Source organism: Dermacentor variabilis, chromosome 2, assembly GCF_050947875.1.
Source record: "Dermacentor variabilis isolate Ectoservices chromosome 2, ASM5094787v1, whole genome shotgun sequence".
NCBI lineage: Eukaryota > Metazoa > Arthropoda > Arachnida > Ixodida > Ixodidae > Dermacentor > Dermacentor variabilis.
Window position 1 is genome coordinate 235624951 of NC_134569.1, and position 23883 is coordinate 235648833.

Consider the following 23883-nt stretch of genomic DNA (forward strand, 5'->3'; position numbering starts at 1 on the left):
AACTGCAATAACCGAAAACAGGCGTGTAAGGAACGAACTTTCGCTGCCCTTGCTGCTGCCAAGTGAGGTTCAGGGCTCCAATGCAGCAGGTTTTATAGGAAGGTTCCCCTGGCGGTGCCTTGCGTCGGTAGTGTCCCTGCTTCGTCAGGCAGTGTTCGTGCCTCGGCACGTGTCGATGCGTCGATTTTCCTCTCGATACGTGTGGTGCAGTCAGCAATCGTGGCGGTGCAGTCAGTAGATCACGTGAAGATACGTTGATTTTGCCAGCGCGCCATCAACTGCAATAACCGAAAACAGGCGTGTAAGGAACGAACTTTCGCTGCCCTCGCTGCTGCCAATCGGCTCCTGTGTCTACTAAGGCGGTGACTACGTGGCTGTCGAGAAGCACGTCGAGCTCGGTGGTTCTTTGTCAAGCGTTACAGTTAGCTCTTGGCGTCGGATCACGGCTGCTTCGAGATGGCCTGCGGCTGGTACATGGCGTCGTCAGGTGGCTTTTCCTCGGCGTATTCTTTGCTTTCAGACTTCATCGTGTCGGCGGCGTGTCGTTGTTATGTCGTCGAGGTAGTCTCTTCGGAGTCTTCGTGGGATCTTCGTCAGTTCGACGAACGGCATCCGCACCTCCATCGGTTGCTGCTTTTAGTTTTCCGGATATGGGTTCGCAAACCTGCACCGGGCTGGGCCAGTGTATGGCCGGCGCTGCGGCGATAAGTAGCGGCCTGGTGATTGCGAATGGGACGGTCGTCGAGGGCTCCACTGAGTGGTGGCGAGGTAGCCGGCGATACCGCGCCGCGAGGTCGTTCGCCATGCTGTGGTCGCGGCGCATTAACGGCGAACCCTCGCAGTCCTATCTCCCGGCATGGGCATCGGTGATAAATGTGACCCACTTCTCCACAGTGTTAACAGAGCGGGCTGTCGTCAGACGCGCGCTAAATGTCCGTCTTCCTCGAGTATCTTAGCTGCGCGACGGGTAGGTGTGCTGGCGGCGGCGGCGGTGGACGACGAATTGTGGGGGGGTGGTTGATGGCGGGCGAGAGCGGCGTAGGTCATCGCTTCCGGCTGGGGCTGCGGTGATTGTGGTTGCGCCTCAGGAACTCCAAGGGATCGCTGAACCTCTTCTTTGACGATTTTGGTGATTGAGGCCACTTGAGGCTGTGACCTCGGGTACAACTTCCGCAGCTCTTCCCGTACGACCGCTATGATAGCCTCGCGCAGATAGTCGACGGCCAGTAATTGAACTCCGGCTTAGTTTGTAGAGCGCATTTCGAGTGTATTCTCGAGGCTGATAGCCTCGCGAAGAAACTCTTCTACGTACGGCATTCGGTGGGCTTTGTATCGTTGCGCCGATTAGTTCTTCCCTCGCACCACGCATGAGTAGGCGGACTTGCTTCTCCTCGGGCATATCCGGGTCGGCTTGACGGAACACGCGGCTCATTTCTTCCGCAAAGATGGCAATGTTCTCGTTAGGTAGCTGTACTTGGGCATCCAGCATAGCTTCGGCCCTTGCGCACAACGCTCGTAAAGGTGTGCAGGAAGCCGCTACGGAACAGGTCCCATGTTGACAAGGTCGACTCCCGGTTCTCAAACCACGTTCTGGCGGCGTCTTCTCATGCCGCAGCTTGTCGTCGGAGTCCCAGTTATGGAAAGTCGCGATTCGTTCGTAGATCTCCAGCCAGGATTCCGGGTCTTCAGTCGCTGCACCATGGAATGTCGGTGGATCCTGAGTTTCTTGCACGATAATGGGGGACGCTGCGGTAGTCATCGGGGTTGTGTTGGCCACGATCTTCTTGGTCGTCTCAGGTAAAAGTCCGTGTTCCAGGGGTAGCTGTTCCAGTCGGCGACTTGCTGGATGATCCGGGATGACGTAGGTTTTGTCTTTGCGGTCCGGGCTTGGATCACGGCTTGTCGGGGGCTTCCGCGGTACATGAACGAACCAGCACCTTCACCAGGTGTTACGTGATAGTGACGGTTGAGGACACCAACAGAACTGTGAATGGCGAAACTAACTTTATTGGGCGAACCTGTGCCCAGAAAAAACAGGCTGCACTCAATGCTCAACGAAGGCGGTGAACATAGTCGGCGATTGTCGAAAATCTGATCAGTGGGTCAAGCGCGTCGATTGTTCCATCAGTCGTCGAATGTTAAAGAATAATCACTGGGACCCGCGTGTCTTCCACCAAGTTCTACACTATTTGCGCCGCACATACATGCAATCAGATTACACAAGCTTCGGTGACAGACATCGGATGGAACCATGGATAACATTCCAGAAACGCCGGGTACATGCAGGCGCGTCCTGCGCTGTGCGATAACATTTGTTAAGCGGTGAAACGCGGTCACCTGACAAAGGTAAACAAGTATAAGTGTCAATATATATTATTCTGAGAAACCTCATCATGACAGCACTTCTGTTAGATTAGATTATGGGGTTTTACGTGCCAAAACCACTTTCTGATTATAAGGCACGCCGTAGTGGAGGACTCCGGAAATTTCGGCCACCTGGGGTTCTTTAACATGCGCCTAAATCGAAGTACACGGGTGTTTTCGCATTTCGCCCCCATCGAAATGCGGCCGCCGTAGCCGGGATTCGATCCCGCAACCTCGTGCTCAGCAGCCAAACACCATAGCCACTGAGCAACTACGGCGGGTCCCGCACTTCTGTCACCAGTGAAGTTTCAATCGAAGCTGCGCCTTGGAGTACGCGGCATCATCTGAACTCAGCATCACGTGCCGTCAAATCTCGTCCTAATCTGCCCGAAATAACTAGTAAACGTTCATTCTCAACTAAAGAAAAGTGTTTTACGTGTATAAAAATGTTAGAAAAATATATTTTTTCCTCGTGATTTGCTATGGAAATTTCCAGGCGGATAAAATGACCCACTATTGCCAGCTGCGCTGCATGGAAGCATTAAAAGTGGCTCATTCATGTTAACGATGGGCCATTACTGCACCGTTGTAATATAACGACCAATAGTGCCACTGGTAGCATGGGGTCGTCATTAGACCATGAGATGCCATTATAATAACCATATCGGCCCGACGTTCCATGCTGCCTGGGTTACGGTGCGCCTCATTTCTGTATAAAGAACATAGGACACTGCAAGGAAGCGACACGCCCACTTACCAGAGCGAAGTACGCCAGGTGCTCCCACACTGTCAGGTCACTGAATAGAACATTGCTCTGGGGGCACATCGCACTTCTCACATTCCGGTCGCCGTCCTCGGAAGAAACCACGTGGCTAATCTCAACCCGACCTCGCGTTGGTCTCAACAAACCTGTGAAAAAATCAAACTAGGACTCACTTGAATTCAACCTTACACTAATGAGCAAATACACGGTCTGGCTTTCAATGTTTCTTATTTGATATCTGGTTGAAGGATAGTTAGAACCAGTACAATATGACAACTAAGGAACATATTGATTAGCGATCAGCTTGATTCAAAATGAGACATGTTGAGGTACACGGGCAACAAAAAATTATGCCTGTCCACATGAAAGACCAATATTGTTAGCCACAAGCCCGCTTCTTTTAATCTAATCACATTAAGTACAGATCCGTCTTGTCGCGCCCGCACACTTAGGCGTTTCCTCTTTCAATTATTTGCTTGTTTTGCTATGAAGCATGCTCAAATTTCATTATTCTCTCGCTATGTGCTTATTACCTTTTCATTCATTTATTAGGAAGGACAATACTACACTTTTCAATCAATCAATCAATCAATTTTATTATTACATAAAAATAATATACAGATAGAAGTATACAGAAGGAGGTGCCATAGTTAAAACTGAATTGGGACCTCCTGTTCATGGTTAACACAAAAGTTCATTTAGCAAGCAACAACAGCTCAATTGGTACAATTCCAGTAATAATAAATAATGAGATACAAATCTAAGTAGATGAAGTAATTAATAGACAATATAACGGCAGTAAGCAATAATTACAGGCACCACTCTTTGCGTGAAACGTTCCACGTACTGTAAATCGATATACGGACACAGGTGGGTGAATGCCCGCAGTTTCGTTCATACTTTAGCTAGCTGAGATGTTTTTAATGTTACAATTCCTGGTCATAGTGATGTGTGACCGTGTTCAATGTGCTTTATGTATGTAGGGATACTGTTTTAGTGCTTACATAATTTGGGTTGTGTAAATAGTTTTGTGGTACTGCCATGCCAGTCTTTGTAGCAGATGCTACGGTTGCGTGGATGTCTTATTTTCTCTTTAATAATGCCATGCCAGGTATTTCGGGCCACTGTCAAGCTGCTTGCAAGTTTTTAGCCCAAAATTATCATTCAGTGTTCTCACTGAAAAATAAAATTTCCAGTGGGTTGATTTATTTTAGCTGCATATGTAACAACAAGAAAACGTTATCTAGTTTGTTTAATGGATGACTATATATATGGCAGCAACACACAGAGAAATCGTATTCTATATACATTTAAACGAGCCAGAAGTTCACGGAAACACGGAGCCTTGAAGTGATCGACTGTGTTCGAACAAGACATGTCGGCAGAGCCAAATTTTCAGCAAGGGGAGCTCAATTCAGTTGTTACCCTCACGACCCTCACGAGGGGATACGCTTGGGTCGTTGAGGTTCGCGGACGCAGCTGTTTCCGCTGCGCCCCTTTCCGGGGCTCATCCCGTTAATTATGGATATATTTGGATGAATTTTAGTTAGGATATCTGGGACGTGATTCTGCATCGTTTCAGCCTGCTCTGAAGCCGATCCACCCAATATCACGGGAGTTACTCTACGTTTTGTGATAACCACGATACGCTTTGCACGCGTGACACCATGCATGTTAATTTAGTTGACGCACGTTGAGGAGCTAGTTCGTAGGGGGGCTACGGCTTGAATCCATGATATGGTGTGTAAGCGTGACTGAATGAGGACGTATAATGAAAAGAGACACACCAAGACAGCACTGTCTCTGTGTACCTGTTTCTTTTCTTTATACGTCCTCGCTCAGTTGCGCTTACACATTATATATTTCTTGATATACGTAGTAAGCGAATGTTTAAAGTTTATACCGCGGGTAAAACTACTATCGTTACTTCGTACAGCTATCTATTCATTTGCTATGGTAATCGGTGCTTCGCCTTTCGGGCGAAACTGACGCTTTTTCGTCTCACCCTTTTGCGATAGTGTCCTCCTCTGATTTCCTCCTGAAGGATCCGCGGCACCCTTCTCCTGCGCTTTCCTAGCGTCTTTCATCCCCCACAGCGCTCCCTGTTCGCTTTCATCTTTCCCCGTGCTCGTTCGCGCTGTTACGCCGGCGCTCGCCGCAGAAACGGGCGCCTAAGGGTTGCGCTCTAAATATAAATAACAAAAGGTTCTTTTTTTTCAGTAACGGGGCATAACTTATGGACATATCACAACACATGGATGGCTGCAATGAGTCATGGACGAGGGAGCGTTATTCTCACCCTCGAAGAAGCGAAAAAAAATTGCGTTATTTATACGGTGGCGGAAGGAGGAGAGAGAGAGAATAAACTTTATGCAAAAAAGCACGCGAGCACCTCCACTCTCCAGCGGGTGGCCCCTTCAGCCCAGGGGTCCAGCGGTCTTCGCTGCCCTTCTCGTGCGGGTAACCAGGTTGACCTGGTCCATCGCGTCGGAGTTGGGCAGCCCTGCCACCCATTGCCATGTGGTGTGGTGTGTTATGAGTGTTTGCTGTGGTGGGCTTGTACAAGCCCATACCACATAGTAAAGCCTTGCGCAATGGTCGCAGCGCAGGGTCTATGGCGTAGTAAAGACTCAAGTGTGGACAGGTGTTTAAGGTTTCCGCCATACTACGGCTTCCTCTCGCGTGAGAGCATTATGAGGCAGTAGCAGTGTTCTTCATGAAAGGTGATAGCAATGGATGTGCGTGTAGGTGAAGGTATTGTTTCTGATGGGACTGCTCGGCGTATCCCTCTCGCAGCTGCCGGCGTGCATGTGCTCGGGCGAAGGCGTGTGCCCACTGATTGTCGCGTAAGGAATCATGTTCCGGAGTCCACACGATTTGTATGTATGGCGGGAGCGGGTACTCTCCGCTGAGAAGGCAACGTGCGACCTCGGAAATGGGGAGAAACTAGTGGATGGCAGCTATGAGCCACGCCTAAAGCAGCGTTTCCCCCAGTTTTGGGGGATCGTCATCGTTGAGTCCTGGGAAGCCACTCTACCACAGACTTGACGTGCGAAGGGGGCATGCAACATATTTGCGACTCCAAACAGAGTAAAATGAAGATCATTTGATGGCTTGTCATCAATAAGCAAAAAAACATATGATGTGCTTAAATTACGAGGAATTTTATTGCAACTATAACAACATTGTTCAAACAGAACGAAAACAGGTGAGTTTCGCTGCTTTCAGTAAAACCCAAGGCGGTGGTATTAAACTTATCAATAACGTAAGACTCGCGAATTTCCCGGCCATGGTGTGAGCGAAAGCCTGATTCCAATATTGTCGCTTTAAGACATTGAAAGAGTGACTAGGAAGGTTGACATGTTTGGATACGGGAAGATTCAAAATAGTTTTTGCATGTCAGCTGATCCTGCAAGGTGTCTCTGTCTGACCAAGGTACCGTTGATTACACGTACTACATCCAAGAAGGTAGACCACGTTGGCGATGTCACGCGTGAAGTTTGCCCTAATCTGGAGAGAGAAGTTGGACGTGGTGCTGCTTGCTCTCTGTGAAGTTATGATGTGAGGGCGGATCTGGGAACGCATTTTGTTGGAACGCATACGTTCTGTGCCACGGCTAGGATTTAGGGTTGACTTGATGAAAGTATCGCGTAAATTTCTAGTTTTTCTCTACACGGCACGGAGTGGTTCCATAAATGTGCGCTTAAGGGGATCATTTTGAGCAAGGATATTATGGTGCTTTCTAAGAACAGCTGGAAATTTCGGCACCGACGCAGGGAGGGTAAGGATTAGATTCGTGGGTTGTTCACTGTTAGGTGGTTTAGCTTTAAGCGTGTCGGCACGGTTGAGCTTGCCAGCTCGAATTATAGCAACGTCAATTATAAGCGCCGAGTATTTCAGCTTAAGAACGACGTCTTTCATTTACGCTCAATTAACACACAAATATTCTGCGTTCGAACATATACGATTAAAGTGATGTGCTTAGCTCTACGGAATGCCCGTCTTGTTAATGGTATTAGGGCGGTAGTATCAGCATATGAAGACTTGTCAGCCGATAAGCCTGTTGACTGCTGTACGCTACAGACACTTCTTAAGCTGGTTCAGGAAATAAACAATTTACAATTTAATAGGGTCCATTACGTGCAAGTAAGCGGAACGTCAATGGGAACGAGAATTGGCACTAATTACTCGAATATTTTGCTGGCTATACTAGAAGAAGAAGTTCTCGCGTCTCGCAGCTTCAATCAATCAATCAATCAATCAATCTTTATTTAGCATTCATTCATTTACAAAAAATGAACACTAGGACAAGAACTAAAAGCTGCTTTTTTGCAGCTTGACAAGGTTCTTGCCCCTATCTATGACAACGGGGACAGAATAATGTTTGTACACTTTAGTGTGTGCAATGCACAAATGTATAAGTGAAAAACTTGTGAGGCTAAATGTACAATCAGTGATACAAGATGATACAGTACAAATGACATATATGAATATACACTATATAACAGAAATACATATTTATTTTCAACTGCTGTAAAATTCATCATAGAACGTTTTCTTGACATGCAGAAACATAGATAGCAAATGAAGATGTGCGTAAATTTCTTGCAGGTTACATCTTATATGCGAAAATGCCATCAAAATGAAAAACTACCTAATTTAAAGGAGCCAAGTAGTGACTTCCCCTAGCCAAAGTAACGTTAAAAAAATAATTACTCAGTTTGAATTAGGAAGTCTCGTAATGTTTTCCTAGTAGTGTCAGTTATCTCTATACCGTTTTCATGAAGTTTACTTAATAAGGATGGGACGCGACTGGATAGCCGATTTGATCCATAATTAGTACGGGAAAGTGGTAGCTGCCATCTCTTTCTTTCCCTAATGTTATACGATATACCTATTGGTTCTATTAGGTTGCACAACCGCAAGAACGCTTCGTTATTATACTTAAAGTAGCTCTGGTATTTTAGGGCAAGGTTAACGTTATATAAACTTACTAGACAAATGATATTATACTTTGAAAATAATTCAGATGTATGTGCGTCGAATGGCGCGTTTGCAATATGACGAACAGCCTTTTTTTGGAGTAGTAATAATTTATTGATATTTTCTTTTGACGTGGTACCCCACACAAGGTGGCAATACATTAAATGAGATGAGAATAGTGCGTTATAAAGGATCAGCTTAACTTTAGATGGTATCGTCTCACGGAGTCTACAAAGCACGCCGCAAGCTTTGGCTAAACGGGATGCAATAAGTTCCACATGTTCATTCCACGTTAGTTTTTGATTAAATATAACACCCAAAGTTTTAACGTTAGGAACAACTTCAATTATATCAGAGCCAACCTGCAACAGTATGTCTTCACTCAGATGTTTTTGTGGAGGTGCAAAAATAACAGCTTTTGTTTTTCTTGTATTTAATTTGAGAGCGTTAACCTTGCTCCATTCGGCCAAATGTTCTAGCGTGGTATTTGCCAACAACGAGAGATCGCTGATATTGCGAGACTGAAAGAATAGGCTGGTGTCGTCTGCATAAATGATGAAGTTAGCGTCATTAGAAATGTTGACAATGTCGTTAACATATATATTAAACAATACTGGCCCTAGTATACTTCCTTGGGGAACGCCCTGTGTAATTTCCTGGAGACGTGAATCTTCTGATGAAATCGAAACTAGTTGTTTTCTGTGATTAAGATAGGATTGTAATAGTTTGAGAGAAATGCCCCGAAACCCATAATGTTCTAGTTTAGTAAGCAAAGTCTGATGATTTAGCCTATCAAATGCTTTCGAGTAGTCTACGAAAATTCCTAGCGTTAGTTCTTTATGTTCAAAACCATTTAAAATGAACTCTTTTTGGGTTAGCAGAGCCAATTCAGTTGACATTCCCACACGGAACCCAAATTGTTTATTTGATATCATGGAATGTTTATCACAAAATGACTTTAGTCTTTTACAAATAACTTTTTCTAGTCCCTTGGATAGGACAGGCAGTACTGATACTGGCCTGTAATTTGACAGCTTATTTTTGTCACCGGATTTAAATAGGACTGTAACTTTCGCGTGTTGCATTTTTCTAGGAAAAATTCCAGTTGACAGCGATAGGTTAAAAATATGTTAGGTTAAAAAGTTAGGTTAGGTGTTAGGTTAAAAATATGTTAGGTTAAAAAAATAGGTTAAAAAGCCGCTTTACTACAAGCGTTTCATTGATGACACCTTCATGATTCAGCCTCATGGCCAAACAGATTTCTTAAAATTTTTAAATGACTTCAATTATGCTCACCCCACTATTTCCTTCTATCACTTTTACTTGCAGGACAACGGTTATTTTCTGGATGTGACCGTCTCACTGTCCGGGGGCAGATTAAGAAACATAAACCAGTATTTTTACAACACATATACATATATTAAACACATACATTTACAGTACAAATACATTTTTATGGCAGTCATGTCAGGCACTGTAATACGAGCATTCGGTACAGCGAAGCACACCGCTTTAAGCGTATAAGTTCGAACACAGAAGGTTTCAGTGCTAATTGTGGGAAAATGAAAGACGTCTTCCTTAAGCAGAAATACCCGGAGCATATAACTATATAATGTTGTAACTCTCAATGACAAGCTCAACCGGCCCGATATACTTAAAGCTAAATCATCTAATAGTAAACAATGACGTAGTAGTTCTGCGGAAACCCGCAAGGTTGAGAGAAGTAATGAATAAAGGGAAAATCAGACGTCCACCCGTTCGTAGCAATTGCTACAAAGGAAATCCATACAGCTTCTATTTCGAGGAATCCGTATTGGTTTCCTTTGTAGCAATTGCTACGAACGGGTGGATGTCTGATTTTCCCTTTATTCATTACTTCTCTCCACCTTGCGGGTTTCCGCAGAACTACTACGTCAAACACTTGCCTTTGCTTCGTGTTGTCGACAAATTCGACTTCGCCCTGCCATCTGCTAGCCGCCTGGTTAGCTCAGATGGTAGAGCGGCTGCCCCGGAAAGGTGGTGGTCCCGGGTTCGAGTCCCGGACCAGGACGAATTTTCCTTCAACTACGAGGCTTCTCTTTCGAGGAACCCGTATGGGTTTCCTTTGTTGCAATTGCTACGAGCGGGTGGATGTCTGATTTTCCCTTTATTCAACAGTCAACAATATACGAATATAATCCTTACCAAATCTGCGCCGGTGTCAAAGCTTTCAGCAATATTTTGAAACCAACACAAACACCTCGCTCAAAGGGATCGTCGTAAGTGCATACTTGTGGAATCTCTACCTGTCGTGTATAGCAAAAATAAAAATTTACGCGATATTTTGACCAAGTAATCCCTAAATCTTAGCCGTGGCACAAGCTGTATGCCGTGCAGCAAAATACCTTCCCAGGTCTGTCCTCCCATTGTAACTGCACAGAAAGCAACCAGCACCGCATCCAACTTCTCTGTCGAAATTAAACGAAACTTTACATGTGACACCGCCAATGTGGTGTACCTTCTTGAATGCACTACCTGTAATCAACAGTATATTTGACAGAAAAGACACCTTTCAGGGTACGATCTAATAACCAACCGCCGTGGTTGCTCAGTGGCTATGGTGTTGGGCTGCTGAGCACGAGGTCGCGGGATCGAATCCCGGCCACGGCGGCCGCATTTCAAAGGGGGGCGAAATGCGAAAACACCCGTGTGCTTAGATTTAGGTGCACGTTAAAGAACCCCAGGTGGTCAAAATTTCCCGAGTTCACTACGGCGTGCCTCACAATCAGAAAGTGGTTTTGGCACGTAAAACCCCAAATATTATTATATCTAATAACCACACATGACATGCAGTAACTCTTTTGAAACTTCCTGTGTCCAAACATGTCAATTTTCCTGGTCATCATTTTAATGACTTAAGGTGACAGTATTGGAATCAGGCTTTCGCTCACGCCATGAGCGAGAAACAATTGAGTCCAGCCCTATTTACATGTTTAGTATTGCCACCTTGGGTGTTAAAAGGACCCCAAAGGCAACTATTAAGTCAAACTAAAGTTATAGATCGGTGCTCGAGGACCCGCCTAAAGCGTCACTATTATCGCAGACAATGTTTTAGTAATCGAGAAAATGACGCAAATGCAGGACACGATTTGTCACTCACCAAGAACATTCAAGTACTAGCCCGATGACGAAGGCATTCATTTTATTTCTGGCGCTAGTACTGAACTTCTCGTTATAAAAACATAATTGCATTTGATTATAAGACGGAAGAAGATGATACTTATCCAGTTCTATTCGATGTTTAGAAAAATAACTCATTGGCGCTACCCTTGACAACGAGGCGGGTGGGCGAAAGGTTGCGTTCTCGCTCGGCTCTGCATCACCCGCGCCTTCACGTTTGTGTAGTTTCATTGTCGCCCAGTGGTGCGCTTGTTTTGTCGGCGCGCGACACTCCCACAAAATGCAAGTAGCAGAAATCTCCACGCCTATGGCGCGCTTTGCCTGAGCGGTCCAGGCAACTCGAGCAAAAGCAGCTGCAGCGGTGGTTCCAACGCTCTGTCTTGGCTCGGTTTCTACATGACCGCGCGCTTGCGTTTAGCACAAAAAACTGTAGCGCCCTCTAACGGGCGCCCTCTTCCTCACAGACGGCTGTAAAGGGCGGACATAGCGTATGCAACGCCACCACTCTCCCGCTCGGGAGCGGGCGATTTGAATTGCGCTAACCTTGTGCGCACTTTCGAGACGCGATTTTTACCTTAAGCGGCCCTCCACCAGGACTGGCCATTTTGAGCTGACAAGCGCAGAGCATACATTGAGCGACAACAATCGTGTCTGTAAAGTATTACAACGCTACGCGCCGCGGTAAGATCAGAAATTTTAACCGAACGCCATTTTTCCTTCTCCTCGCGGCCGTCGCGCTCCAAGCCGGAGCATGACGTACTCGTGTGCCTGCGCCTACGTATTGGCGCCCGAAGTGTGAGGTCGCTCGCGGTGACGCGTTATTTCGAGAATTATTCGAGACGTCTCTTATCTGTGCGATCGGTTGCTTGAATTGACGAAGTGAAGTTTAGAGAAATAATAAAACACACAAACGGAAGCAAGAGAGAAATACTTCCGCTTCGTCTGCTTTTTCCCGCCGTCGTGCGGTGACGTGAGCAGGTACCGAAACTATGCCAGTTTCTACCGTGTTCTAGCGCCGCGATCATGCTCTGCGATCTGCTTGTTCAGCCTAAGTATTCGTGTAGTACTGAATTATATCGCTATGTTTCCTTGCGCACAGCGCGGAAAATCGGGTGCTGCGCGAAACGATAACAGCTTGCGCGCTACGCCACCATCAGGAATGCGGAGTGCTGAAAAAAAAAGCGAGGAGAAAAGAATGAAGGCGGGGCCCATGGCGTATCTATCACGCAGTCCTCGAGGTCAAGCATTGGAGAATGCAGGGAAGGCTAGAGGGGGCGAGTGGAGAGAGCGTCTTGTTTGGCAGTGGAGCGCGTCTTCTGAAATCATGGGTTCGCGGCACTCAAATATTTCTATCTCTGCTATTAATGAGCCGATATGAAAATTTTTTGCGGCAGAATGCTCCCTAGAGGACACTCAACAGCTTCCAGCGTATAACCAAAATTTGCTATGGGGCCTGGTTAGGGCACTTTAAAGAAGTATTTTCTTCGCAAGAAACGAACGCAGTGAAATTTCTGAAATGGCATTTTAACAGACCACGTTGACTTAATATATGCCTTTAGCGTCCTTTTAATGAAATCACCGGGAAAGTCACCTTTTTGCATTCTGAACACAATGATATTGTTGTAGTCGAAATGAAATGTCTACTAATTTAACCACCACGCATCTTTTCACGGTTCGTGCTGACACGTCCTCATATCCTCTTATTTTGCTCTGGAGCCGCTATTGTGTCGCATGCCCCCTACATACGCCAAATCTGTGTAGAGCGACTTCTCTGGGCTTCAACAATGACGATCACTCGTGCCACCCAGGTGTTTTTTGCCTTCCGCCAACGTAGAAATAAGGCACTCTGCCCTATTTTTTTTTTTCGCATATTCGATGGTGATGACAAAGCTTCCAATTCCGTGACTCTTCGCAGCCCTCAATGTGTTGTGTTCTGTCTATGCGTTATTCCACTGTTTCGAAAGAGAAAAAACGTATTTTAGTTGTTTTCTTTTCGCCACAGCTTTGTTTGGAGCTATATGTACCTTCCACATGTATTTTCCCTTTCTCACACTTTGGGAACGAACGTCTTCTGTAGTCTCGTTCAGTCCGATGAAGGCCAGGCGACCGGCCGAAACGTTAGTAAATTGATAGTATTTTTGTTCTTCTTAAACGTGTGAGTGTAAGGTCGCTCTGATTGTTCGTGTTCTTAAGTGTCACGAATCGGCCACGTGCTTTGTGTATAGAGAGGGGGTTCACTTCCCTCCATGTCAGCCGGGCGACAGTTGCTGTGTTATGTGGGGTCACAGGCACCGCGCGGTGTTGGGTGACGCGTCGCGGCAGGTGCCAGGAGGGCGAGTACCGATTCCGGGAAGTCGGCATTGTGCGCACGGTGTTGGCAGTCCGCCGACGGTCACACGAGTCCACACAGACCAGCCTTGAAAGGGACCGCTGTACAAGGTATTGTGGGTGTGGCTCCCGAGTGCCTGACTAATTGGAGGCGCCGCCGAGGTCAAGAAGGGCTTAGCAACTTTGACCCCGTGCCGCATGCAGTAAGCATGGACCTAATCTTCTACGCGTCCAGAACGCAATCGCCAGCCTTGTTGTTGGGTGCGACTGCCTGTGTGGTGTCGAAGGCCAGCTTACAGTGAACGCTGTAGGAATGCGGTGCACACGTAAAGAGTGCATTCGGACGACGGCGTCTTGGAAACACGCACTCGGAGAACTTTGTCTTGTAGACAATAAGTTTGAAGGACAAGGAGGGCCATCAGTCTCCCACGCGGACAAACTTTGAGTACGGCCGCACTACGTGGTATCGATGCCTGCCCCTGCTTCCGAGACAGTTGCGGCCCAGAGACGCCCTTGGGATTTGAGGCGGTCTAGCGATAACTTGTTCGGGCCTGGCGTGTTTTGCTGAGCCCGTCACTAACTACGAAGAGCTGAGAGGGCATCGGAGTTTTAGGGAAGAAGGAAAAGAGCTTTGTTTTCCAATATGTTTATTTTGAAGAGTAAGCCCATCCCTGTGGGTTGTGGCTTAACAAACGGTTGACTCTGATTGGCAACTGAACCTGTGGGACGGGCCAACGGCCCTTCCGCCTTTTTTTTCTTTGTGTAATTGGGCTATAAAAATCGGGACGACATGCTGTCCCTCAAACTTGGCTGAAATCAGGATTACTGATAGATCAGTGAGGCTCCGTACCATGTACGTTAGACTTGGCTGAAATCAGGATTGCTGATAGATCAGTGAGCCTCCGTACTATGTGCGTTAAAACGAGTCTGGGCTCTAACAGTCATTGAGACAGTCGAAGAGTGAGACTTTGTTTCTCAATTGTTCAAGTTTGTAATGTATTTGTTTTACCTGCCATGTATATAGAAAAGTTTACCTATAAATATTTCTTGTACATCTGATCTCATCGCTTCCTGCCTGCGTTTGATCAACAACTGCCGATCATCGTCCGAGAAGCTTCAAGTTCCAGCGGTGAAGCGAGGACAGAGAACGAACGAAACTTTACTGTGAGTATTATTTCTTTCGTGATATATATATATCTATATAATATAAAGGAGATTTATTGAAGTCCGTAGCGAGCGCCGGTTCTAGGATGCACCGAGCACAGTCCCCTAGCTCGAGCCTCTGCTGTGCGCTTGATGCTGCCGATGCTGCTGACCCTGTGCGCACGCTCGTTATATAATGGTCCCGCGGAAATAAAGGAGCCATCCTGGCGACTTAGTTTTTAGGAAGGACGGTAGAATTGTGATACGGCTTGAGACGCTGAACATGAACGACTTCGCGGTTACGACGTCGCATGTCGGACGGCGGCGTTAGCGGCTCAACCAGGTAATTAACGGGTGACGTTCTCTCGAGAACACGGTATGGCCCGTCGTACTTCGGAAGGAGTTTTGAAGCGAGCCCAGGCGTGCGGTGTGGCACTAACAACCAGACGAGAGCGCCCGGGAGAAAAGTGGGTGTCGAGTTCTGGGCATCGTGAACGGCTTTTTGATGTTTCTGGTCGTCCGAGGTGAATCGCAGGGCCAGCTGGCGACATTCTTCGGTGCGTCTGGCGGCTTCCGAGATCGACAGGTATTCGGATGGGTCCAGTCGGTAGGGCAGAATGGTGTCGATTGTGTGCGAAGGATGACGGCCATAAAGAACGTAAAAGGGTGAGAATCCGGTATTCGCCTGCGTCGCGCTGTTGTAGGCGTAGGTGACAAATTGAAGAACTAGGTCCCAATTAGAGTGATCCGGTGAGACATACATGGCGAGCATGTCACCAAGAGTTCGATTAAAGCGTTCCGTGGTACCGTTGGTCTGCGGGTGATAAACAGTGCATTTACGATGAATAATACCGCATTCAGCAAGCAGTTGTTCGATGACTTCATATAAGAAGGCACGGCCTCTGCCGCTTAAAAGTTCACGTGGACCTCCATGACGAAGGAGAAAACGGCGAAGTATGAAATTGGCGACCTCCTGCGCTGTAGAACAGCAGTCTCCGCATAACGGGTTAAGTGGTATACCCCAACGATTATCCATTTGTTGACGGTAGGAGTCAACGGAAGTGGCCCTTAGAGATCTATGCCCACGCGAATAAAGTGTCGGGATGGGCATTGTAAAGGCTGCAGTTCACCGGCGAAGTTGTGCGGCGGCGCTTTGCGGCGTTGGCACTCATGACAAGAGCGGACGACTTTCGAACGAAATTGTACATTTCCCACCAATAATACCGGTGTCGAACTCAATCAATCAATCAATCAACTTTATTTCCCTTGGAATAGGAGGAGTACGGGAGTAAAAGCTTGAGCAGCTTGACGAGATCCTGATCCCTTTACAGTTGGCAAAACAGCAGGATGACGGTTAGATAACATCGAGCAACAAAAAAAGTTTTGTAGCAAAGCGCAAGAACAACACAACCCAATTGCATAGGCTTGAAAAGGCATGAACATGAAAAACAGCGATCGACAAGAAGAGGGGAAAAATTCAAAAGGATTCCTGAAAATAAATAGACTGGGCGAAACGTTTAATGAAAATTTTGATTACACAAAGGATCAAAATCTCCACGGTTTAATAGGTTCAGAATACGACAAAGATTGTTCATCATAAGAAGTTCTACGGGTGGGTACAGTCCACATTTCTTTGTGCCTGGTTGAACGAACACTTGTGTTTGCATTTAACATAGCACAGGTTTAACTTTCATAGTTCTTGAAGGCTCCCGCGTGGCCACAATGAGGGTCGACGTGGAACGAGGAGCAGAGCTCTGATCGTAAGATTCTCGGAATGACGAGTAACCAAGTGCGTCCCTCTGGCGCATAGTTGCGTCGATATAGTAGCCGGCCTCTAATCGCAAAATGAGGAACTTGGTGCCGAAGCGTACGTGGTGCTGGAACTTTCGACGTATCCGAGAAAAGGTCGAGCAGAGCACTCCAGGGGTTATTACGCTGTGCAGCAGCGATAGTGTCAACGTCCAGAGAGGATAATGTGCACTCGCAGGAGGAGTCGTGACTGGCCTTCGGGTGAAGTGGCGATCGGGATAGCGCGTCAGCGTCGGAGTGCTTTCGCCCGGAACGGTAAACCACGCGGATGTCATATTCTTGGATTCGCAATGCCCAGCTGGAAAGGCGGCCCGATGGGTCTTTGAGCGTCGACAGCCAACATAGTGCATGGTAGTCGGTCACTACGTCAAAAGATCCGCCGTATGGGCGTAACTGCCAAGCGGGCGTAAATATGGGCGTAACTTGCTAAGCGCCCACACATTGGCCAAACACTCATTTTCTGCAACGTTGTAATTCGTCTCCGCCTTGTTAACGTGCGACTCGCGTATGTGACGACGTATTCTGTATGACCAGGTTGACGCTGTGCCAACACAGCGCCAAGGCCTACACTGCTTGCATCGGTATGGATTTCGGTTGGCACTTGAGGGTGAAAATATCGAAGAATGGGTGGCGTCGTCAGAAGACGGCGCAAGGTTGTGAAGGCGTCATCACACTCTGGAGACTATGATTAGAGATATCTAGCGCCACGAAGGAGCTGCGTGAGAGGCGATATAATTGACGCAAAGCTTCGAATGAATCGCCGGAGGTAAGAGTAGAGGCGGATGAAACTGCGTACCTCTTTCATAGTGGTAGGTTCTGGGAAGCAGTAACAGCACGTAGCTTCTCGGTACCCGGGCGAATGCCCTCCTTTGACAAGACAGGGCCTAAGATTGTGAGCTGACGAACAGCAAATCGACACTTCATGCAAGTTAAGTTGCAACCTGGCGTTGGTCAAGCAAGTGAGTACGTGCTGGAGGCGGAGCAGGTGCGTTGCGAAATCAGGGGCAAACACCACAATGTCGTCAAGATAGCAAAGACAGATTTTCCATTTGAGGCCACGCAGAACATTATCCATCATTCTTTCAAAAGTAGCAGGTGCGTTGCAAAGTCCGAAAGGCATGACGTTGAACTCATACAAGCCGTCTGGTGTAACAAAGGCAGTTTTCGGGCGATCGGCCTCTGCCATTGGAACCTGCCCGTAGCCTGACCGCAAATCCAGCGAAGAAAAGAACTCGGCTCCCTGGAAACAGTCCAGAGCATCATCGATACGTGGAAATGGGTCGACGTCCTTCACCGTGATCTTGTTCAACCGTCGAAAATCAACACAGAAGCGGATGGAACCGGCTTTCTTTGTGACGAGGACCACGGGAGAGGCCCATGGGATCTGCGAAGGCTGAATGACGAGTCGACGGAGCATGTCATCAACCTGGTCTGCAATGACACGACGTTCCGTAGAGGACACGCGATATGGTCTTTGTCGCAGCGGTGAGTGAGAGCCAATGCTGATGTAATGCTCGACCGTCGATGCACGGCGAATAGATGTTTGTACAATGTCGAAAGAACGGCGGAAGTGCTGAAGGATTGCGAGAAGTTGAGATCGCTGCGAATGCGTCAGATCTTCTGCGATGAATGGGCTAAACACACCAGTTCATGTAGAGTCGGGTACGGAGAGGGCACTCAGTTGGTGGACGGCAGTAGAAGGCACTTCGCCGATGACGGAGTCAATTCGTGTTGAATCGACCTACTCGACGTAACCAAGACATTCGCGGCGGAGCAGTGATAGCGGCGATGAAAGATGATTGTAAATGGGCATCGTGCTGACACCGGCGGCAAGTTCAAGAGCTGCAAAGGGCAAAGGAAGCGCTTTTCGGGTAACAAAGTGATGAAAGGGCTTCAAGACCGTCCCGTTGGATATGGTACTACAGAAGACTGCTACGAATGCTGAAGACCACGGGGGAATGCAGGTGTCTTTTTTCACGACAACTTTAGCGACAGGACGAGCATCGACCGAGGCCAGGTCACCTAGTTGGAAAATTTCAATCTCAGCCAGAGCGCACTTGATGATGGCAGTGTGGTTTGAGAGTAAATCCCATCCTAAAATAAGGCATGGGAGCACGATGAAAGAACTGTGAACTCAATCGTGTATAAAACGTCCTGTATGGTCACACGGTCAGTACAAGCAGCGGTAAGGCGAATGTGTTGAGCACTCGCCGTTCGAAGCGACAATCCAGACACAGACGTTGTCACTTTACGAAGCGAACGGCAAAACCTGGCATCCATAACTGAAATAGCGACACCGGTATCGACGAGGGCGACTGTAGCTACATCTTCCATAAACACGTCAATGACATTGGCATGTGAAGGAGGAGGGCTTCGGCATGTCGACAGTTGCGCAGTTCTTGCCTCGGGAACTGCGACGTCTAGTTTCCCAATTCGTTAGAGACGGGTTGTCGACGCATAGGGGAAAGCGATCGGCGACGTGGGGAGGGTGACCGAAGGCGTTCGAAGCGAGGACGGCGATCAGTCTGGGAGTGAGCTGGTTATGGGTCGAAGGGTCCGTAAGGCGCATTTGGATCAGGCAGCACATAGGGCGCTCGTCGATCGTCATTGAACGCCTGCGATCGGCGGCAGCAGAACCTTGCGACATGACCGGGACACCTACATGCGAAGCATATCGGGCGATTATCCGGCGTGCGCCACAGGTTAGCGACGGCAGCAGTGTCCAGCGGACGGGAGTTGGAGGGCGGTTCACAGGCTGCTGGATGCGACGCACGGGCACACTGCGAGGGATCATTGCAGCAACCGTAGCATAAGGGACTGGTGTAGTCACGACATCCTGCTTGTGAACAGCCGGCAGCGCTTCCGCGACCTCTTCATGGATCACGTTATGGAGATGAGACGGCAAAGCGCTGGCAGACTCCTGAGTGACGGACACCGGAGACAGCTGTCGTGCGAATTCTTCGCGGACGAAATCCTTGGTTTGGGCTATCAGCGAGGCTAGTTCGGGGCCGGTGGTCAGGCTACAGAGTGAAGCCGCATTTGGTGTGGGATGTCGCCTTGTCAGAGCTCGCTGCTTACGTAATACACCATAGCTCTGGCACAAGCTGATAACGTCGCCAACAGTGCGCGGGTACTTGGCCAGAAGCAACTGGAACGCGTCATCATTGATTTCCGTCATGACGTGCTTGATCTTTTCCGCTTCCGTCATGGCAGCGTTCACGCGCCTGCACAAATCGAGAACGTCTTCTATATAGCTAGGGAATGTCTCACCCGTGTCCTGTGCGCGTGTACGCAAACGCTGCTCGGCTCGGAGTTTCCTGTAAGCGGGTCGGTCAAATAGTTGTGTAATCGACGTCTCGAACGCCGACCACATTAGGATATTTCTCTCATGATTTCTGAACCAGAGACTGGCCACGCCCGCGAGGTAGAATGATACGTAAGCCAGCTTGTCCGAGTCATTCCATTTGTTGTGAATGCTCACCCGTTCGTAGGACAACAGGCACTCTTCAACGTCGTTGTCAGCGGTTCAGCTGAAGATGGGAGGCTCCCGCTGGCGAACGGTGCCAGCGCAAGAAACGGGTGGCGATGGAAGTGTCTGCTGGTCTGCGTCCGGCATGGCAGAGGGTAGCGTCCGAGAACGGAGTTCCAGGATGGTAGAGTGGAACGTCACCTCGCACGGCTCCATCACTTATAAAGGAGATTTATTGAAGTTCGTAGCGATCACCGGTTCTAGGATGCACCGAGCACAGTCCCCGAGCTCGAGCCTCTGCTGCGCGCTTGATGCTGCCGATGATGCTGACTCGGTGCTCATGTCCGTTATCTTCCTTACAACATATATCTTATGCGCGTGTATATATATATATATATATATATATATATATATATATCGAACATCTGGGAGGACGAAACCCGTCAATACCACGGCATATCGCTCGAGGATTGTCGTCTTTTTGTTTACGACATGGCGTCTTGTACAAGAACTCCGCTGCCACCAACAAGACCTACCTTTTGGTCGTTCCAGCAGACCTCCGTGCCGAAGTTTTGTTCGCCTGTCATGACGAGCCTCCGTCAGGCCACTTGGGTTTTATGCGAATGCTTCACAGAGTGCGCAAATCCTACTACTGGCCGATACTTGCCGAGTGTGTTAAGTGGTACTTCCAAGCCTGCCGTGAATGCCAGCGCCGAAAGTCGCCAGCTGTGAAGCCTGTGGGATTGCCGAACCCGATTGACCCACCTGGCAAACCTTTCGACCAGGTCAGCATGGATCTTCTGGGCCCGTTTCCACTGTAATCTTCTGGCAACAGGTGGATAATCGTCGCCACGGTCTATTTAACGCGGTGTGCTGAGACAAAGGCTCTGCCTCGAGGCACAGCTTCCGAGGTTGCCCTGTTTTTCATACAGAGCATCGTCCTACGGCATGGTGCCCCATCGCACGTCATCACAGACCGAGGCAAAGCCTTTACAGCACAGCTCATTGAATACGTTTTTAAACTCAGCTGCACGACCCATCGAAGGACACTGCCTATCATCCGCAGACAAACGGCTTCGCCGAACGACTGAAAAAAACGATGACTGACATGCTGTCTATGTGCGTATACGTATATAGCACAAGACGTGGGACGAGATACTCCCTTACGTAACGTTTGCCTATAACACTGCTACGCAAGAAACAACACGCTTCACGCCGTTTTACCTCGTTTACGGCCGCGAAGTGCAAACTATGTTAGAAGCAGTGCTGTCGTGCCACATCGATAATCTCGACCTCGCCCAAGATGCCGAACTTTTCGTGCAACGCGCGGAAGAAGCCCGTCAGCTTGCCCGAGTGCACATAATGCAACAACAGAGCATTGATGCGCACTGTTACAATCTTCGCCATCGACATGTCGAGTTCCAACCTGGTGATCAACTTTTGGTCTGGACTCCCGTGGGCCGAAAAGGACTATCCGAGAATCTTTTGAGTCGCTACTTCGGACCTTAGAGTGTTGAAGCGAATTAGTGACGTGAATTACGAAGTCCTTCCTGACGCAAGCCAGCCTCCCCGACGTCGACAACCGCAATATGAGATTGTGCACGTTGTGCGGTTGAAACTTTACTATAGCCCCTAATATTCAACGTTTTCAGCCGCCTCGGTTAGTTTTTATTGTTCCTGGTCCATGAGTGCCTTGTGACTATCACACACCACAGTGATTGTGACTATAGCCTATGTGTTCGTCCTAGACCATCGCCGCGCTCTCAGGTCAAGCCTATATATGCTTTCTTTCTTGTTGTTGTTTTTTTGAAGAGGGGGTAATGCCGCATGGTGTGGCGCAGCAAGGGACTGAAAAAGAGGAGAACGAGGTTCGTCTCGGCATCGCGCGTCGCCGCTTACGTTTTCGTAAAGGGCAACCGCCTGTATCTTCATGCAGCTTGTATACTTCAGCAGGGTATACGCGACAATTTATATATATATATATATATATATATATATATATATACACTCTATTGTAGCATTAAAGAGGAATAGTATAGGGGGCCATCCTCTCCAGCGCTGTTTTCTAGGAACGCCACTCGTGCTGCGAGTCCGTGTCCCCCGGTTACGGTCGGCCCAACCGCTGGTGACTGTTAAACACCTTTGAAAGTGATGGAAGTTGCTTCGGCCTACAGCGCCAGCCCTGGAACTTCGATCCCGTACCCTACGTTCAACGATCCCTGAAGACGCATCCCACCAAACGCTTCCTACTCCAACCCAGCAAGCGCCTCCTCAGTCAGTCGTCTGCTCTGGTGTGCCCCGCTACAGGGACCCTGCCATTTTCAGCAGCGCGGTCGACGCCGACGTCACGGAGGGACTGACCACATATGGCACGGTAAACACCCACAACAAATAGGACGATTGCGCCAAAGCGAGAAACGTGCTCTTGGATCTCGCGGGAGTTGCCACACCCGCCAGTCTCTGGTACAACAATCATGAGACCGATTTTCCCACGTGGTCCTAGTTCAAGACCTCTTTAGTGGCTGCGTTTGGCCGCCCTTCTGTGCGCAAGCTGCCAGCGGAATCGCGTTAACGAGAACGTGCACAGCAGCCGGGGGAATTATTTATCAGCTACACTGAAGATGTACTTGTGTAAGATAGTCAGTTCGACGATGTCGGAGTCCGAAAAAATCCGACATATCATGAAAGGTATAGAGGACAATGCTTTCAACATGCTTCTTGCAAATAAACCTCAGTCTGTGACCGGCATCGTCACTCCATGTGAAAGCTACGAGGAGCAACGCAGGCAGCGCTCGTTCACACGTTGACCTTCCCCGCGCGACGTCCTCATCGTGGGTTTGGCTACCATCTCCGACCAGTCAGCGTTGCTTGCTGAAATGAAAGCGTTCGTTTGGGAGGAAGTTGCATGCCAGCTTTCCTTCATAGCCTTCGATCAGCTTCTACATCTCCAACAGCCTGTATCAAATTTTATGCCTCCGCTCCGTCGCGTGATCGAGGAGGAAATCGCCGAGGTCTCGCAAGACCAGAGCCAACATGACCTTGCTACTCGGCCACCCAGCTACGTTGAAGGCGTCGCGAGGACCCTGCCCCTCTCTTCAAGTATGCCTCTCCGTTCTGCCGACTTGGTGCGTAAGCCCCGACTGCCGCCCGCCGTACAGTCATGTAAGCAGCCGTCCCGCACAACGTATCCTGTGACATGGATGGGACCTGCCCCGGCGAGCCGGTGGCGTTCTCCCGACAACCGGCCAATATGCTTTGGGTGCGGCTACGCCGGTCACGTCGCATGTTTTTGTAATCGTGTACAGCCGCTTTGCGCCGCACGGCCCGTGACAAGCCAGTCCAGCCGTCAATATCGATAAATGCATATCGCGTGTTTCTTGTGGACGATGCACGCGGGCGCCCCGACGAAGACGACGAACGCTCTCTGGGTCTCGAGATGTCGGCTGAACTGGCAAGCGCTGCAGTTATCCTTTGAAAATATATGTTGTAAATAGTCACCAGTTCTTACTTCTTCGTTCGCTTAACATTTTGGTGGAGGGTGGCGTTCACGATCCTCGCCACGGAGCTCCGCAGTGGCCGTACCGTTCTGCTTTCTGTCAACGCTCTCGGTGACGACACCCCGTCTGCTTCTACTCCTGCGACCGCGACAACAACATACGTTGCGGTTACCAATTCCCGTGATCCTGGAATATCCTCCGGACAACATAATGTCGACGTTGAGGACTGCCTCAGCCTGTATGAGAGTGTTAGCTGAAACAACCGCTGGGATCCTACCATTATCCTAGCGAATGTCCATATCTACTTGGGCGGAATTCCTTGTGTCTGGTTCTGGACACACAAGGCCGAGTTCTCTAGCTGGGATGCT